This window comes from Oncorhynchus kisutch, linkage group LG12 (genome assembly GCF_002021735.2).
Source record: "Oncorhynchus kisutch isolate 150728-3 linkage group LG12, Okis_V2, whole genome shotgun sequence".
Classification (NCBI taxonomy): Eukaryota; Metazoa; Chordata; class Actinopteri; order Salmoniformes; family Salmonidae; genus Oncorhynchus; species Oncorhynchus kisutch.
Window position 1 is genome coordinate 9,498,358 of NC_034185.2, and position 21,039 is coordinate 9,519,396.

At 48.3% G+C, this 21,039-nt stretch overlaps 1 pseudogene across 1 annotated transcript in view; it reads right to left on the reverse strand.

Annotated features, from left to right (window-relative positions):
- The window catches only part of LOC109866445 (ryanodine receptor 3-like), a 264,698-nt pseudogene that overhangs the window by 95,461 nt on the left and 148,198 nt on the right, over window positions 1–21,039 (reverse strand). Inside the window, exons 42-43 of the transcript XR_004212016.1 lie at window positions 6,510–6,656; window positions 5,843–5,969 (exon numbers count right to left, since the gene is read on the reverse strand). The product of XR_004212016.1 is annotated as a ryanodine receptor 3-like (transcript). The remainder of the gene's footprint in view (window positions 1–5,842; window positions 5,970–6,509; window positions 6,657–21,039) is intronic.

A 21,039-nucleotide genomic window follows, 5' to 3' on the forward strand; every position in this document is an offset into this window, starting at 1 on the left:
GTCTCTCTCTCTGTCTCTCTCTCTCTCTCTGTCTCTCTGTCTCTCTCTCTGTCTCTCTCTCTCTCTCTCTGTCTCTCTCTCTCTCTGTCTGTCTCTCTGTCTCGCTCTCTCTGTCTGTCTCTCTGTCTCTCTCTCTCTGCCTGTATCTCTGTCTCTCTAACGTACCGTTGCTGAAGACAGCGAAGCGGAGGAAAGGACAGATATCTCTCTCCTTCTATGGGGTTCCAGCCAATGTCAGGATATCCTTTAGCCAGCAGCATGGCACAGCTCTGCAGCCCACAACCTGCCAAGTAGGTCACCACCTACGGAACACACACCTGAGTGAGCCCATGCTGAAGTTTTAATGCACTCATCACTCAAGAGTTAGTCATGCCAGAGTCAGGGACTGACACTCCAGCCTGCCTGTTCAAGTTGAACAAATGTGATGTGACATGTAGTAGAGGGGTAGCTGGGTTGTGGGCAGGTGAAGCGAGAGGTGGGTATTATGTGATGTGACATGTAGTAGAGGGAAAGCTGGGTATTATGTGATGTGACATGTATTAGTAGAGGGACAGCTGGGTATTATGTGATGTGACATGTAGTAGAGGGACAGCTGGGTATTATGTGATGTGACATGTAGTGACAGGGATGTGTGTGCGTCTAACTTCTCAAGGTCAGGCTCCTCCAGAGCGAGAGCCAGGCTGTTGTTGTCCATCACTGAGACGCTGCTACGTCCAGGGGAGTGGAACCCCTCATGGCTGGGGAGGCTGGGGGAGAAAACACATCAATACAATGGCCCAAATAGTTCCTCACGAGTCACTGATACAAACTACAATCATGCATCTTGTAATCATGGGTAGAGAAGATATTTCCTTGTGTCTGAAATATCAGAGTGTCTAAGCTGTAATTGTGGTAGTATGGTATAATTACTTCTGTATGCAAACTCTCCCTTACTAACAGCAGGGGGCAGTGTCCTCACATCTCCCAATACCCAACTCTCCCTTACTAACAGCAGGGGGCAGTGTCTCCACATCTCCCAATACCCAAACTCTCCCTACGAACAGCAGGGGGCAGCAGTGTCTCCACATCTCCAATACCCAAACTCTCCCTTACGAACAGCAGGGGGCAGTGTCTCCACATCTCCCAATACCCAAACTCTCCCTTACTAACAGCAGGGGGCAGTGTCCTCACATCTCCCAATACCCAAACTCTCCCTTACTAACAGCAGGGGGCAGTGTCTCCACCTCTCCCAATACCCAAACTCTCCTTACGAACAGCAGGGGGCAGTGTCTCCACATCTCCCAATACCCAAACTCTCCCTTACTAACAGCAGGGGGCAGTGTCTCCACATCTCCCAATACCCAAACTCTCCCTTACTAACAGCAGGGGCAGTGTCTCCACATCTCCCAATACCCAAACTCTCCTTAATAACAGCAGGGGCAGTGTCTCCACATCTCCCAATACCCAAAATCCCTTACTAACAGCAGGGGCAGTGTCTCCACATCTCCCAATACCCAAACTCTCCCTTACTAACAGCAGGGGCAGTGTCTCCACATCTCCCAATACCCAAACTCTCCCTTACTACCAGCAGGGGGCAGTGTCTCCACATCTCCCAATACCCAAACTCTCCCTTACTAACAGCAGGGGGCAGTGTCTCCACATCTCCCAATACCCAAACTATCCCTACTAACAGCAGCAGGGGCAGTGTCTCCACATCTCCCAATACCCAAACTCTCCCTTACTAACAGCAGGGGGCAGTGTCTCACATCTCCCAATACCCAACTCTCCCTTACTAACAGCAGGGGGCAGTGTCTCCACATCTCCCAATACCCAAACTCTCCCTTACTAACAGCAGGGGGCAGTGTCTCCACATCTCCCAATACCCAAACTCTACCGCCCCCCCCCCCCACTTCTATCCCCCCCTCCCTCTCTACCCACCTAGTCCGACGGAGCTGTTCTCCAGTAGATAACTCAGATGGTCGAACATGGCCTTCTGGTTCTGTCGGCTGATACGACAGAAGTAACACAGGAACCGACAGCAACTGGAACCATCTTTGGAAACGCTATCTCCTGTAGGAGAAAGAAAACGGTTGTTACATTTAAATATATTACATACAGTATTCACATACATCACATAAAAATATCACATACATCAAATATATTGTAGTAGACTCTGACATTTTTTTTTTTTTTATGTTGATATTTGTCCAAGAGAGAATACCAAGATGGATATCGTGTTAGTTTGAGATGACAGATCTCAAGTGGAAACTATGACCTAAGTGGGTATGGAGCTTGTGTCATGTTACTGAATCAATATAGGTAAAACAGCTGCTGAAATGATCATTGACAACAAGACAGTCTGTCAGTAAGAACTGTACATCTGACACACACACACACACACACACACACACACACACACAACACACACACACACACACACACACACACACACACACACACACACACACACACACACACACACACACAGCACTGTAAGTGACTGGGGACATACCAGATGTCGGCCAAACCGTGTAGGAATCAATGTTACTGGTACTGACTAATGAGATTGCCAAGCAGACACGTTTCAATCGTACCCAGTCTTCCAGCACCCCCTAAAATGACTGGCATTACTCCTCTACTCCCCACTTCCCTCTACCTGACCTGTACCCCCCAACCCTCTCTGCCCTATATCTCTCCCACTCCTCTACTCCCCACTTCACTCTACCTGACCTGTACCCCCCCAACCCTCCTGCCCTATCTCTCCCACTCCTTACCCCCCCCCCCCCCACATCTCCCTACTCTCCCCTCCTCTCTCTAGCCTCCCAGCCCTTACAAACCCTGAACCTCCAATTCCCTCTCTGGTTACTGAGTGGGTAGTTGTTGGTAGGATCCCTTATGGGGTAGAATCTCTGGTCGGATCCCTTCTTGGGTAGGATCCCAGGTAGGATCCCTAATGGGAGGATCCCTGGCAGTATCTCTGGTAGGATCCCTTGATGGGGAGGATCCCTGGTAGGATCCCTGTTGGGAGGATCCCTTGTTGGTACAGTAGGACCCCTGGTAGGATCCCTTGTTGGTACAGTAGAACCCCTGGTAGGATCCCTTGTTGGGGAGGATGCCTGGTAGGATCCCCTTGTTTGTATAGTAGGACCCCTGGTAGCTTCCTTGTTGGATACGATCCCTGGGAGGATCCTTGTTGGGAGGAACCCTGGTAGGATCCCTTGTTGTTGTATAGTAGGACCCCTGGTAGGATCCCTTGTTGGGAGGATCCATGGTAGGATCCCTTGTTGGTACAGTAGAACCACTGGTAGGATCCCTTATGGGTAGAATCTCTGGTCGGATCCCTTCATGGGTAGGATCCCAGGTAGGATCCCTAATGGGAAGGATCCCTGGCAGCATCTCTGGTAGGATCCCTTGATGGGGAGGATCCCTGGGAGGATCCCTTGTTGGGAGGATCCCTTGTTGGTACAGCAGTAGGACCCCTGGTAGGATCCCTTGTTGGTACAGAGAGAACCCCTGGTAGGATCCCTTGTGGGGAGGATGCCTGGTAGGATCCCTTGTTTGTATAGTAGGACCCCTGGTAGCTTCCCTTGTTGGATACGATCCCTGGGATGATCCCTTGTTGGGAGGAACTCTGGTAGGATCCCTTGTTTGTATAGTAGGACCCCTGGTAGGATCCCTTGTTGGGAGGATCCATGGTAGGACCCTTGTTGGTACAGTAGAACCTGGTAGGATCCCTTGTTGGGAGGATCCCTGGTAGGCGGCCCTTGTAGGACCCCTTGTTGGACAGTAGAACCCCTGGTAGGATCCCTTGTTGGGAGGATCCCTGGTAGGACCCCTTCTTGGTACAGTAGAACCCCCTGGTAGGATCCCCTTGTTGGGAGGATCCCTGGTAGGATCCCTTGTAACAGATTAACTTTCCTGGCACCTGCTTTACATTACAGATAGTCCTTACAGGACAGCCGCCTATATGGCTGTTTACAGCAGAGCTAATTGGATCTTTGGATCCTACCCAAACATATAGCAGTCTAACTACACAACCTAAATAAATGTAAAAATATATATTTTCCTAAAAGATGCTTTTTCTAACCGAGGTACCTGCAAAGCAAGGGGTCATTAAGAGTTTTTAAAACTGAGGAAGAACTGTGTGTGCTGAAACATCAGTGGTAACTTATGAAATTACTCACCACAAGGAGAGAAGAGTGTGAAACTTCTATCTATATTTCAGAAAAAGTCCAGTACCTGTGACTTGTCTCCTCCCAGCACGTTAACCATCACCTCCATGACAGTCTCATGCATCCCAGAACCCTCATCAGGTGGGGTGCTGGTAGAACACCTTGTTGTTCATGATGTCACTGTAAAACACAGAGGGGTCAAAGGTTAGAGATATAAAGGTCATTGTATGTGGAGCCAGACATATACTGTAGTTCATTATCTCAGCTAACAGCTGTTTGATATTTAGCCTTTATTTAACCGGGGGGAAAAGAGCCTCGAGGTTCGAAACCTTTTTGTCGAGGGGGGGGACCCTGGAAAGATTAAAGAAGATTAAACAACAACCTTGTTTGTGAATGGATAACATACAGTAATATCAGAGACAGGTACAGTATGAAGATGGGCAGAAGAAACTGCTTCTCCCAATAGAAATCCAGATCATACTTGTAGGGTCATTGTAGGCGTTGTCATGGAGACGTTGGCTAGCTAATCTCACGTGTAGAAACACGTCATTGGTCTAGAGGTCGCCGAACTGCACGTGTGCAGAGCCGTCAAATCAAAATAAAATAAATAAGAAATAAATAAAGTTTGTTTTTGACTCAAATGAAAACGTCTGTCAGTTGCTCGAGGTTGGAGTAATAACATGCTCAAATCAAGGTTGTGTCTTTACATTTCTAGAAAATTAACAACTAACGAAGAATGTTTCACTTGTCAAACCCCAAACTACGGCCTGGTCCGATTGTTGTTTCGCAAGAGTTCCCAGAAGCCTCTGGGCTTAGAAACTCTGTGCTAATATCACACCCACGCAAGCAAGCGCACACACAGGAGTAATCTCTCTCCCCAGTCTGATGATCATGAGTTCCTCCTCTTCTTTCCCATGCATACAGAGAACACACACACACCCTCCACTCCTCTCTCTCCCCAGTCTGATGATCATGAGTTTCTCCTCTTCTTTCCCATGCGTACAGAGAACACACACACCTTTCCCTCTCCCTCTCATCCCAGTCTGATGATCATGAGTTCCTCCTCTTCTTTCCATGCGTACAGAGAAGAACACACACACACTTTCCCTCTCCCTCTCACCCCAGTCTGATGATCATGAGTTCCTCCTCTTCTTTCCCATGCGTACAGAGAACACACACACACCCTCCACTCCTCTCTCACCCCAGTCTGATGATCATGAGTTCCTCCTCTTCTTTCCCATGCGTACAGAGAACACACACACACCCTCCACTCCTCTCTCACCTCAGTCTGATGATCATGAGTTCCTCCTCTTCTTTCCCATGCGTACAGAGAACACACACACACCCTCCACTCCTCTCTCACCCTAGTCTGATGATCATGAGTTCCTCCTCTTCTTTCCCTAATGCGTACAGAGAACACACACACACCCTCCACTCCTCTCTCACCCCAGTCTGATGATCATGAGTTTCTCATCTTCTTTCCCATGCGTACAGAGAACACACACACACCCTCCACTCCTCTCTCACCCCAGTCTGATGATCATGAGTTCCTCCTCTTCTTTCCCTAATGCGTACAGAGAACACACACACACCCTCCACTCCTCTCTCACCCCAGTCTGATGATCATGAGTTTCTCATCTTCTTTCCCATGCGTACAGAGAACACACACACACCCTCCACTCCTCTCTCACCCCAGGCCGTCGATCATGAGTTTCTCCTCTTCTTTCCCCATGCGTACAGACAGCAGTGATCTGATCTGGCCCAGAGAGGCCAGGAGGTTGACACAGTCCTGTACTGACACAGCAGAGATGGTGTAACCTGGTAATGGTAAGAGACTAAAGTTAAACTGGACAGTTCTGTACTGATACAGCAGAGATTGTGTAACCTGGTAATGGTAAGAGACTAAAGTTAAACTGGACAGTTCTGTACTGATACAGCAGAGATGGTGTAACCTGGTAATGGTAAGAGACTAAAGTTAAACTGGACAGTTCTGTACTGATACAGCAGAGATGGTGTAACCTGGTAATGGTAAGAGACTAAAGTTAAACTGGACAGTTCTGTACTGATACAGCAGAGATGGTTTAACTTGGTAATGGTAGAGACTAAAGTTAAACTGGACAGTTTCTGTACTGATACAGCAGAGATGTGTAACCTGGTAATGGTAAGAGACTAAAGTTAAACTGGACAGTTCTGTACTGATACAGCAGAGATGGTGTAACCTGGTACAAGTAATGGACCAAAAATGAGATTTTCAATCTGTATGACTATGTCCATCTTTAATTGCAATTGAAGGAATGAAAGATGAACAACAAAATACTAAAATCACAACCCAGAGAGTTAAGACTGGACAATACGTACTCTTCCTCATGGCCCTGAGCAGCGCTCCGATGCCGTCGTACTGACGTCTCAGCAGGCTGAACATCACACGAACCAGCTCTGGGTCCTGGATGCTACACTCCTGAGCCCAGCTAGCCATGGTCTGGCTGATCAACTCCTTCAGGTTGGCTGAGGGGAGATACCAAGATTGTGTGTTATCTCTTTAATCATACAGTAGTAACAGTTAACTCCTGAGCCCAGCTAGCCGTTGTCCTTCAGGTTGGCTGAGAGGAGACACCAAGATTGTGTGTTATCTCTTCAATCATACAGTAGTAACGCAGCTCTGGGTCCTGGATGCTACACTCCTGAGCCCAGCTAGCCATGGTCTGGCTGATCAACCTACTTCAGATTGGCAAGAGATGGGAGAAAGAGAGATTCCAGTGTGTTAGTATATTAGCAGGGTCGTAGCTACAAATGAGGACCCCCCGAGGACCTCTGTACATGTTTCAAAAACTTGCTCTTTGGGTGTGTGTGTGTGTGTGGGGGGGGGGGGGGTTCGTCGGGGTCTCAACTTCCTGTTGAGAGGTGTAGAATAGTAAATACACAAGGTACAGCAGCTGTTTTCTCTTGTTATATGTCACTTACTGACAGTCACTCAATTAGCTCATGTCGGATATAAACATTTTAGATTGGTAAGTTAGCTGGCTAGGCTAACCAGGCTATCTTTAACTTTAACTCTACCTACAATGTACATATTAACCTCCAATTACTCAACTAACCAGTGCCCCCCCACATTGAACTCTGTACTGGTACCCCCTGTATATAGTCTCACATTGACTCTGTACCGGTACCCCCTTGTATATAGCCTCCACATTGACTCTGTACCGATACCCCCTGTAATTAGCCTCCACATTGACTCTGTACCGATACCCCCTGTATATAGCCTCCACATTGACTCTGTACCGGTACCCCCTGTATATAGCCTCCACATTGACTCTGTACCGATCCCCACTGTATATAGCCTCCACATTGACTCTGTACTGGTACCCCCTGTATATAGCCTCCACATTGACTCTGTACCGATACCCCCTGTATATAGCCTCCACATTGACTCTGTACCGGTACCCCCTGTATATAGCCTCCACATTGACTCTGTACCGGTACCCCCTGTATATAGCCTCCACATTGACTCTGTACCGGTACCCCCTGTATATAGCCTCCACATTGACTCTGTACCGGTACCCCCTGTATATAGCCTCCACATTGACTCTGTCCCGGTACCCCCTGTATATAGCCTCCACATTGACTCTGTCCCGGTACCCCCTGTATATAGCCTCCACATTGACTCTGTACCGGTACCCCCTGTATATAGCCTCCACATTGACTCTGTACCGTACCCCTGTATATAGCCTCCACATTGACTCTGTCCCGGTACCCCCCTGTATATAGCCTCCACATTGACTCTGTCCCCGGTACCCCCTGTATATAGCCTCCACATTGACTCTGTACCGGTACACCCTGTATATAGCCTCCACATTGACTCTGTACCGGTACCCCCTGTATATAGCCTCCACATTGACTCTGTACCGGTACCCCCTGTATATAGCCTCCACATTGACTCTGTACCGGTACCCCCTGTATATAGCCTCCACATTGACTCTGTACCGGTACCCCCTGTATATAGCCTCCACATTGACTCTGTACCGGTACCCCCTGTATATAGCCTCCACATACACCCTGTATATAGCCTCCACATTGACTCTGTACTGGTACCCCCTGTATATAGCCTCCACATTGACTCTGTACTGGTACCTCCTGTATATAGCCTCCACATTGACTCTGTACTGGTACCCCCTGTATATAGCCTCCACATTGACTCTGTACTGGTACCCCCTGTATATAGCCTCCACATTGACTCTGTACTGGTACCCCCTGTATATAGCCTCCACATTGACTCTGTACCGGTACCCCCTGTATATAGCCTCCACATTGACTCTGTACTGGTACCCCCTGTATATAGCCTCCACATTGACTCTGTACTGGTACCCCCCCTGTATATAGCCTCCACATTGACTCTGTACTGGTACACCCTGTATATAGCCTCCACATTGACTCTGTACTGGATACCCCCTGTATATAGCCTCCACATTGACTCTGTACTGGTACCCCCTGTATATAGCCTCCACATTGACTCTGTACTGGTACCCCCCTGTATTAGCCTCCACATTGACTCTGTACTGGTACACCCTGTATATAGCCTCCACATTGACTCTGTACTGGTACCCCCCCTGTATATAGCCTCCACATTGACTCTGTACTGGTACCCCCCTGTATATAGCCTCCACATTGACTCTGTACCGGTACCCCCTGTATATAGCCTCCACATTGACTCTGTACCGGTACCTCCTGTATATAGCCTCCACATTGACTCTGTACTGGTACCCCCTGTATATAGCCTCCACATTGACTCTGTACCGGTACCCCCTGTATATAGCCTCCACATTGACTCTGTACTGGTACCCCTGTATATAGCCTCCACATTGACTCTGTACTGGTACCCCCTGTATATAGCCTCCACATTACTCTGTACCGGTACCCCCTGTATATAGCCTCCACATTGACTCTGTACTGGTACCCCCCCTGTATATAGCCTCCACATTGACTCTGTACTGGTACCCCCTGTATATAGCCTCCACATTGACTCTGTACTGGTACCCCCGTATATAGCCTCCACATTGACTCTGTACTGGTACCCCTGTATATAGCCTCCACATTGACTCTGTACTGGTACCCCCCTGTATATAGCCTCCACATTGACTCTGTACTGGTACCCCCTGTATATAGCCTCCACATTGACTCTGTACTGGTACCCCCTGTATATAGCCTCCACATTGACTCTGTACTGGTACCCCCTGTATATAGCCTCCACATTGACTCTGTACCGGTACCCCCGGTATATAGCCTCCACATTGACTCTGTACTGGTACCCCCTGTATATAGCCTCCACATTGACTCTGTACTGGTACCCCCTGTATATAGCCTCCACATTGACTCTGTACTGGTAACCCCTGTATATAGCCTCCACATTGACTCTGTACCGGTACCCCCTGTATATAGTCTCCACATTGACTCTGTACGGTATCCTCCTGTATACCTGGTACCTCCTAGCCTCCACATTGACTCTGTACTGGTACCCCCTGTATATAGCTCACATTGGACTCTGTACTGGTACCCCTGTATATAGCCTCCACATTGACTCTGTACTGGTACCCCCCTGTATATAGTCTCCACATGACTCTGTACCGGTACCCCCTGTATATAGCTCCACATTGACTCTGTACCGGTACCCCTGTATATAGCCATCCACATTGACTCTGTACCGTAATACCCTGTATATAGCCTCCACATTGACTCTGTACCGGTACCCCCTGTATATAGCCTCCACATTGACTCTGTACCGGTACCCCTGTACTATAGCCTCCACATTGACTCTGTACGGTACCCCCTGTATATAGCCTCCACATTGACTCTGTACGGTACCCCTGTATATAGCCTCCACATTGACTCTGTACCGGTACCCCCTGTATATAGCCTCCACATTGACTCTGTACCGGTACCCCCTGTATATAGCCTCCACATTGACTCTGTACCGGTACCCCCTGTATATAGCCTCCACATTGACTCTGTACCGGTACCCCCTGTATATAGCCTCCACATTGACTCTGTACCGGTACCCCCTGTATATAGCCTCCACATTGACTCTGTACTGGTACCCCCTGTATATAGCCTCCACATTGACTCTGTACTGGTACCCCCTGTATATAGCCTCCACATTGACTCTGTACTGGTACCCCCTGTATATAGCCTCCACATTAACTCTGTACTGGTACCCCCCTGTATATAGCCTCCACATTGACTCTGTACTGGTACCCCCTGTATATAGCCTCCACATTGACTCTGTACTGGTACCCCCTGTATATAGCCTCCACATTGACTCTGTACTGGTACCCCCCCTGTATATAGCCTCCACATTAACTCTGTACTGGTACCCCCTGTATATAGCCTCCACATTGACTCTGTAACTGGTCCCCCTGTATAATAGCCTCCACATTGACTCTGTACTGGTACCCCCTGTATATAGCCTCCACATTGACTCTGTACCGGTACCCCCCTGTATATAGCCTCCACATTGACTCTGTACTGGTACCCCCCTGTATATAGCCTCCACATTGGACTCTGTACTGGTACCACCCTGTATATAGCCTCCCACATTAACTCTGTACTGGTACCCCCTGTATATAGCCTCCACATTAACTCTGTACTGGTACCCCCTGTATATAGCCTCCACATTAACTCTGTACTGGTACCCCCTGTATATAGCCTCCACATTAACTCTGTACTGGTACCCCCTGTATATAGCCTCCACATTGACTCTGTACCGGTACCCCAACCCTGTATATAGCCTCCACATTGACTCTGTACTGGTACCCCCTGGTATATAGCCTCCACATTGACTCTGTACTGGTAGCCCCCTGTATATAGCCTCCCCATACCGGACTCCGTATATAGCCTCCACATGACTCTGTACTGGTACCACCTGCCTATATAGCCTCCACCATTGACTCTGTACTGAGTACGGCACCTGTATATAGCCTCCACATTGACTCTGTACTGGTACCCCTGTATATAGCCTCCACCATTGACTCTGTACTGGTACCCCCCTGTATATAGCCTTCCACATTGACTCTGTACTGGTACCCCCTGGTATATAGCCTCCACATTGACTCTGTACTGGTACGCACCTGTATATTAGCCTTCCAACATTGACTCTGTACTGGTACCCCTGTATATAGCCTCCACATTGACTTCCCTGTACTGGTACCACCTGCCCTGTATACTAGCTCCCACATTGACTCTGTACCTGGTACCCCCTGATATAGCCTCCACATTGACTCTGTACCGGTACCCCCTGTATATAGCCCCACATTGACCTGTATCTGGTACCCCCCGGTATATTTAGCCTCCACATTGACTCTGTAACTGGTACCCCCTGTATATAGCCTCCACATTGGACTCTGTACTGGTACCCCCCCTGTATATAGCCTCCACATTGGACTCTTACTTGGTACCCCCTGTATATAGCCTCCACATGACTCTGTACTGGTACCCCCTGTATATAGCCTCCACATTGACTCTTGTACCGGTACCCCCTGTATATAGCCTCCACATTGACTCTGTACTGGTACCCCCTGTATATAGCCTCCACATTGACTCGTACTGGTACCCCCTGTATATAGCCTCCACATTGACTCTGTACTGGTACCCCCCTGTATATAGCCTCCACATTGACTCTGTACTGGTACCCATGTATATAGCCTCCACATTGACTCTGTACGGTACCCCCCTGTATATAGCCTCCACATTGACTCTGTACTGGTACCCCCTGTATATAGCCTCCACATTGACTCTGTACCGGTACCCCCTGTATATAGCCTCCACATTGACTCTGTACTGGTACCACCTGTATATAGCCTCCACATTGACTCTGTACTGGTACCCCCTGTATATAGCCTCCACATTGACTCTGTACTGGTACCCCCTGTATATAGCCCTCCACATTGACTCTGTACCGGTACCCCCTGTATATAGCCTCCACATTGACTCTGTACTGGTACCCCCTGTATATAGCCTCCACATTGACTCTGTACTGGTACCCCCTGTATATAGCCTCCACATTGACACTGTACTGGTACCCCCTGTATATAGCCTCCACATTGACTCTGTACTGGTACCCCCTGTATATAGCCTCCACATTGACTCTGTACTGGTACCCCCTGTATATAGCCTCCACATTGACTCTGTACCGGTACCCCCTGTATATAGCCTCCACATTGACTCTGTACCGGTACCCCCTGTATATAGCCTCCACATTGACTCTGTACCGGTACCCCCTGTATATAGCCTCCACATTGACTCTGTACTGGTACCCCCTGTATATAGCCTCCACATTGACTCTGTACTGGTACCCCCCTGTATATAGCCTCCACATTGACTCTGTACTGGTACCCCCTGTATATAGCCTCCACATTGACTCTGTACCGGTACCCCCTGTATATAGCCTCCACATTGACTCTGTACCGGTACCCCCTGTATATAGCTCCACATTGACTCTGTACTGGTACCCCCTGTATATAGCCTCCACATTGACTCTGTACTGGTACCCCCTGTATATAGCCTCCACATTGACTCTGTACCGGTACCCCCTGTATATAGCCTCCACATTGACTCTGTACTGGTACCCCTGTATATAGCCTCCACATTGACTCTGTACCGGTACCCCCTGTATATAGCCTCCACATTGACTCTGTACCGGTACCCCCTGTATATAGCCTCCACATTGACTCTGTACTGGTACCCCCTGTATATAGCCTCCACATTGACTCTGTACTGGTACCCCCTGTATATAGCCTCCACATTGACTCTGTACTGGTACCCCCTGTATATAGCCTCCACATTGACTCTGTACTGGTACCCCCTGTATATAGCCTCCACATTGACTCTGTACTGGTACCCCCTGTATATAGCCTCCACATTGACTCTGTACGGTACCCCTGTATATAGCCTCCACATTGACTCTGTACCGGTACCCCCTGTATATAGCCTCCACATTGACTCTGTACCGGTACCCCCTGTATATAGCCTCCACATTGACTCTGTACTGGTACCCCCTGTATATAGCCTCCACATTGACTCTGTACCGGTACCCCCTGTATATAGCCTCCACATTGACTCTGTACCGGTACCCCCTGTATATAGCCTCCACATTGACTCTGTACCGGTACCCCCTGTATATAGCCTCCACATTGACTCTGTACCGGTACCCCCTGTATATAGCCTCCACATTGACTCTGTACCGGTACCCCCTGTATATAGCCTCCACATTGACTCTGTACCGGTACCCCCTGTATATAGCCTCCACATTGACTCTGTACCGGTACCCCCTGTATATAGCCTCCACATTGACTCTGTACCGGTACCCCCTGTATATAGCCTCCACATTGACTCTGTACCGGTACCCCCTGTATATAGCCTCCACATTGACTCTGTACCGGTACCCCCTGTATATAGCCTCCACATTGACTCTGTACCGGTACCCCCTGTATATAGCCTCCACATTGACTCTGTACTGGTACCCCCTGTATATAGCCTCCACATTGACTCTGTACTGGTACCCCCTGTATATAACCTCCACATTGACTCTGTACCGGTACCCCCTGTATATAGCCTCCACATTGACTCTGTACTGGTTACCCCCTGTATATAGCCTCCACATTGACTCTGTACGGTACCCCCTGTATATAGCTCCACATTGACTCTGTACTGGTACCCCTGTATATAGCCTCCACATTGACTCTGTACTGGTACCCCCTTGTATATAGCCTCCACATTGACTCTGTACGGTACCCCCTGTATATAGCCTCCACATTGACTCTGTACTGGTACCCCCTGTATATAGCCTCCACATTGACTCTGTACCGGTACCCCCTGTATATAGCCTCCACATTGACTCTGTACTGGTACCCCCTGTATATAACCTCCACATTGACTCTGTACTGGTACCCCCTGTATATAGCCTCCACATTGACTCTGTACCGGTACCCCCTGTATATAACCTCCACATTGACTCTGTACTGGTACCCCCTGTTATATAGCCTCCACATTGACTCTGTACTGGTACCCCCTGTATATAGCCTCCACATTGACTCTGTACCGGTACCCCCTGTATATAGCCTCCACATTGACTCTGTACTGGTACCCCCTGTATATAGCCTCCACATTGACTCTGTACTGGTACCCCCTGTATATAGCCTCCACATTGACTCTGTACCGGTACCCCCTGTATATAGCCTCACATTGACTCTGTACTGGTACCCCCTGTATATAGCCTCCACATTGACTCTGTACCGGTACCCCCTGTATATAGCCTCCACATTGACTCTGTACTGGTACCCCCTGTATATAGCCTCCACATTGACTCTGTACTGGTACCCCCTGTATATAGCCTCCACATTGACTCTGTACCGGTACCACCTGTATATAGCCTCCACATTGACTCTGTACCGGTACCACCTGTATATAGCCTCCACATTGACTCTGTACTGGTACCCCCTGTATATAGCCTCCACATTGACTCTGTACTGGTACCCCCTGTATATAGCCTCCACATTGACTCTGTACCGGTACCCCCTGTATATAGCCTCCACATTGACTCTGTACTGGTACCCCCTGTATATAGCCTCCACATTGACTCTGTACCGGTACCCCCTGTATATAGCCTCCACATTGACTCTGTACTGGTACCCCCCCTGTATATAGCCTCCACATTGACTCTGTACTGGTACCCCCCCCTGTATATAGCCTCCACATTGACTCTGTACCGGTACCCCCTGTATATAGCCTCCACATTGACTCTGTACTGGTACCCCCCTGTATATAGCCTCCACATTGACTCTGTACTGGTACCCCCTGTATATAGTCTCCACATTGACTCTGTACTGGTACCCCCCCTGTATATAGCCTCCACATTGACTCTGTACCGGTACCCCCTGTATATAGCCTCCACATTGACTCTGTACTGGTACCCCCTGTATATAGCCTCCACATTGACTCTGTACTGGTACCCCCCCTGTATATAGCCTCCACATTGACTCTGTACCGGTACCCCCTGTATATAGCCTCCACATTGACTCTGTACCGGTACCCCCTGTATATAGCCTCCACATTGACTCTGTACTGGTACCACCTGTATATAGCCTCCACATTGACTCTGTACTGGTACCCCCTGTATATAGCCTCCACATTGACTCTGTACTGGTACCCCATGTATATAGCCTCCACATTGACTCTGTACTGGTACCCCCCTGTATATAGCCTCCACATTGACTCTGTACTGGTACCCCCTGTATAAAGCCTCCACATTGACTCTGTACCGGTACCCCCTGTATATAGCCTCCACATTGACTCTGTACCGGTACCCCCTGTATATAGCCTCCACATTGACTCTGTACTGGTACCCCACCTGTATATAGCCTCCACATTGACTCTGTACTGGTACCCCACCTGTATATAGCCTCCACATTGACTCTGTACTGGTACCCCCTGTATATAGCCTCCACATTGACTCTGTACCGGTACCCCCTGTATATAGCCTCCACATTGACTCTGTACCGGTACCCCCTGTATATAGCCTCCACATTGACTCTGTACTGGTACCCCCTGTATATAGCCTCCACATTGACTCTGTACCGGTACCCCCTGTATATAGCCTCCACATTGACTCTGTACTGGTACCCCCTGTATAAAGCCTCACTGTTGTTATTTTACTGCTGCTGTTTAATTATTTGTTACTTTTTATTTTTTACTTATAATTGTTACACTTTTTTCTTAAAACTTCTTAAAGCCGTTGTTGGTTAAGGGCTTGTAAGTAAGCATTTCACTGTAAGGTCTACTACACCTGTTGTATTCAGCATTTCACTGTGAGGTCTACTACACCTGTTGTATTCAGCATTTCACTGTAAGGTCTACTACACCTGTTGTATTCAGCATTTCACTGTGAGGTCTACTACACCTGTTGTATTCAGCATTTCACTGTGAGGTCTACTACACCTGTTGTATCAGCATTTCACTGTGAGGTCTACTACACCTGTTGTATTCAGCATTTCACTGTGAGATCTACTACACCTGTTGTATTCAGCATTTCACTGTAAGATCTACTACATCTGTTGTATTCAGCATTTCACTGTAAGATCTACTACACCTGTTATATTCGGCGCATGTAACAAATAACATTTGATGTGATTTATCTAAACTTGTAGTAATCGTGGCCTACAGGGGGCCCCCATTGATTGTGTCAGTCACTCTCACTCAGATATCCTATTAACAAGGCAAGTCATGGCAACGTGTAGAACTGCAGGATATTAGCTGTAAAACTGCACATTTGTCTCTCCATCCCCATGCCAAAATGTGTAGAACTGCAGGATATTAGCTGTAAAACTGCACATTTGTCTCTCCATCCCCATGCCAAAATGTGTAGAAATGATTGAAGTGAGTTATGGCCCTGTATATTAGTAATATCATGACTAAAACACAGCAAATACATCCAGTTTACTCCTGAGCCCAGCTAGTCCTGGTCTGGAAGATCTTTCAGCTTGGCTAGATACACACATACACACACACACATGCACACACATACATAAACACACACACATGCATGCACACACACATACAAACACATACCCTCTATAACACACACACTGCTGCTCTTTCTTCTATTCCACTTTCCTTTATTCTCATCTCATCTCCCTACCTCTCCTTTCCTCTCCTCACCTCCCCTACATCTCCTCTCCCCACTCTCCTCTCCCCACTCTCCTCTCCCCACCTCTCCTCTCCTCTCCTCTCCTCTCCTCTCCCCACCTCTCCTCTCCCACCTCCCCTACATCTCCTCTCCCACCTCCCCTACATCTCCTCTCCCCACCTCCCCCACCTCTCCTCTCCTCTCCTCTCCCACCTCCCCTACCTCTCCTCTCCCACCTCCCCTACATCTCCTCTCCCCACCTCCCCTACATCTCCTCTCCTCTCCTCTCCCCTACCTCTCCTCTCCCCACCTCCCCTACCTCTCCTCTCCCCACCTCCCCTACATCTCCTCTCCCTACCTCTCCTCTCCCCACCTCCCCTACCTCTCCTCTCCCCACTTCCTCACCCCTCTCCTCTCAAACCTCTCCTCTCCCCACCCTCCCCTACATCCCCTCTCCCCACATCTCCTATCCCCTCTCCTACCTTCCTCTCTCTAAATATAGACTTCCTAAACACCCTGAATTCCCCCTTCATCCTCATGTGAAACGTTCCCTTTCTCTCTTTCTCATTAACTCTATAAAACTTCCCCTAAACGTTTTCTAATTAAGTCAATGATGCTGGACTAGACAAGAATGTTAAGTACCTCCCCATTAGAAGTCTCCCTCAACAGATATTGGACATTATATCAGGATGGTGCACAACATGTGATTGCCCATCAAACCTCTGATTCTCATAAAGTGGGTACTGGGGAGACAAACTGAACAATCTCTTCCCAAGTAAACCATCACTACTTGCAGTTATGTACATTACATTTCTGTAAATATATGTATTCTGCCACATACACGGGATAGGTTCAGTGAAATGTGTTGTTTTAGAGGGTCTGATATAGTACATGAAAGCTAGTTGACAGCCAGAACCCTACCCCGGGAGTCACAGAGCACACACACACACACACACACACACACACACACACACACACACACACACACACACACACACACACACACACACACACACACACACACACACACACACACACACACACACACACACAGAGTACAATCTGTCTGCACCTGGTTCAGAAGTGAGGCTGTCCAAAAACATTTTAGCTGCCTGACTTCTAACGAGGGTTTTGCGTTCAGCTAAATAACAGCGAGAGGAAGTTTCCTCCGGTGTAAACCTCTGGATTGGTGCCGTGGAGTTGTGTTAGTGAGCTGCAGAGAACAGACTGGGGTTTTGTTGTAGACCTTTGTGTTGTTGTGGAGGAACCATACAAAAGTTACAGATGTCTCTTGAACTGCACTGTTGATTAAGGGCTTGTAAGAAAGCATTTCCCGTTAAGGTCTACTACACGTTGGAGTCGGTGGCAAATAAACTCTGATTTGATGTGTTACAGAATAAGTATATCGGCTTACATCAGTGAGGTCAATATGAGGTTTAACACTGAAAACCGACAGGGATCTTATCATGACTATAAGTAGGCAACTCTTTAGTATTGCAGTGTGAACCTATAGAGCCCACCTTTGCAATTCAACTCAGTCCTGCCAGACGATCAGGTGAGTGACAAGGGTGTTTTAATGTCTGTCTGATGAACATATATCACGGAAATGAATGTTAATGTATCATCTTCAGACAGAGAGATAGAAAGAGATGTTCCCTCTTTTCCTACCCTTTAACACTCCTGAAGGGCAATGACAAGTGGGAAACATGCCTTTTCCTAGACAGTCTCTTCCTGGGAGCAGCCTGAGTTGACTGATCTGAAAACTGCACTAAAGCCAACCCTGGCAGTCTCTTCCTGGGAGCAGTCTGAATTGACTGATCTGAAAACTGCATTAACGCCAACCCTGGCAGTACCTTACTAGGAGCAGTCTGAGTTGACTGATCTGAAAACTGCACTAACGCCAACCCTGGCAGTCTCTTCCTGGGAGCAGTCTGAATTGACTGATCTGAAAACTGCACTAAAGCCAACCCTGGCAGTCTCTTCCTTGGAGCAGTCTGAATTGACTGATCTGAAAACTGCACTAAAGCCAACCCTGGCAGTCTCTTCCTGGGAGCAGTCTGAATTGACTGATCTGAAAACTGCACTAAAGCCAACCCTGGCAGTCTCTTACTGGGAGCTCTCTGAATTGACTGATCTGAAAACTGCATTAACGCCAACCCTGGCAGTCTCTTACTGGGAGCAGTCTGAATTGACTGATCTGAAAACTGCATTAACGCCAACCCTGGCAGTCTCTTACTGGGAGCAGTCTGAATTGACTGATCTGAAAACTGCATTAACGCCAACCCTGGCAGTATCTTACTGGGAGCAGCCTGAATTGACTGATCTGAAAACTGCATTAACGCCAACCCTGGCAGTATCTTACTGGGAGCAGTCTGAATTGACTGATCTGAAAACTGCATTAACGCCAACCCTGGCAGTCTCTTACTGGGAGCAGTCTGAATTGACTGAACTGAAAACTGTACTAACGCCAACCCTGGCAGTCTCTTACTGGGAGCAGTCTGAATTGACTGATCTGAAAACTGCACTAACGCCAACCCTGGCAGTCTCTTACTGGGAGAAGTCTGAATTGACTGATCTGAAAACTGCACTAACGCCAACCCTGGCAGTCTCTTACTGGGAGAAGTCTGAATTGACTGATCTGAAAACTGCACTAACGCCAACCCTGGCAGTCTCTTACTGGGAGCAGTCTGAATTGACTGATCTGAAAACTGCCCTAACGCCAACCCTGGCAGTCTCTTACTGGGAGCAGCCTGAGTTGACTGATCTGAAAACTGCCCTAACGCCAACCCTGGCAGTCTCTTACTGGGAGCAGCCTGAATTGACTGATCTGAAAACTGCCCTAACGCCAACCCTGGCAGTCTCTTCCTGGGAGCAGTCTGAATTGACTGATCTGAAAACTGCACTAACGCCAACCCTGGCAGTCTCTTACTGGGAGCAGTCTGAATTGACTGATCTGAAAACTGCACTAACGCCAACCCTGGCAGTCTCTTACTGGGAGCAGTCTGAATTGACTGATCTGAAAACTGCATTAACGCCAACCCTGGCAGTCTCTTACTGGGAGCAGTCTGAATTGACTGATCTGAAAACTGCATTAACGCCAACCCTGGCAGTCTCTTACTGGGAGCAGTCTGAATTGACTGATCTGAAAACTGCATTAACGCCAACCCTGGCAGTATCTTACTGGGAGCAGCCTGAATTGACTGATCTGAAAACTGCATTAACGCCAACCCTGGCAGTATCTTACTGGGAGCAGTCTGAATTGACTGATCTGAAAACTGCATTAACGCCAACCCTGGCAGTATCTTACTGGGAGCAGTCTGAATTGACTGATCTGAAAACTGCACTAACGCCAACCGTGGCAGTCTCTTACTGGGAGCAGTCTGAATTGACTGATCTGAAAACTGCACTAACGCCAACCCTGGCAGTCTCTTACTGGGAGCAGTCTGAATTGACTGATCTGAAAACTGCCCTAACGCCAACCCTGGCAGTCTCTTACTGGGAGCAGCCTGAGTTGACTGATCTGAAAACTGCCCTAACGCCAACCCTGGCAGTCTCTTACTGGGAGCAGCCTGAATTGACTGATCTGAAAACTGCCCTAACGCCAACCCTGGCAGTCTCTTCCTGGGAGCAGTCTGAATTGACTGATCTGAAAACTGCACTAACGCCAACCCTGGCAGTCTCTTACTGGGAGCAGTCTGAATTGACTGATCTGAAAACTGCACTAACGCCAACCCTGGCAGTCTCTTACTGGGAGCAGTCTGAATTGACTGATCTGAAAACTGCATTAACGCCAACCCTGGCAGTCTCTTACTGGGAGCAGTCTGAATTGACTGATCTGAAAACTGCATTAACGCCAACCCTGGCAGTATCTTACTGGGAGCAGTCTGAATTGACTGATCTGAAAACTGCACTAACGCCAACCGTGGCAGTCTCTTACTGGGAGCAGTCTGAATTGACTGATCTGAAAACTGCACTAACGCCAACCCTGGCAGTCTCTTACTGGGAGCAGTCTGAGTTGACTGATCTGAAAACTGCATTAACGCCAACCCTGGCAGTCTCTTACTGGGAGCAGTCTGAATTGACTGATCTGAAAACGGTACTAACGCCAACCCTGGCAGTATCTTACTGGGAGCAACCTGAATTGACTGATCTGAAAACTGTACTAACGCCAACCCTGGCAGTCTCTTACTGGGAGCAGCCTGAATTGACTGATCTGAA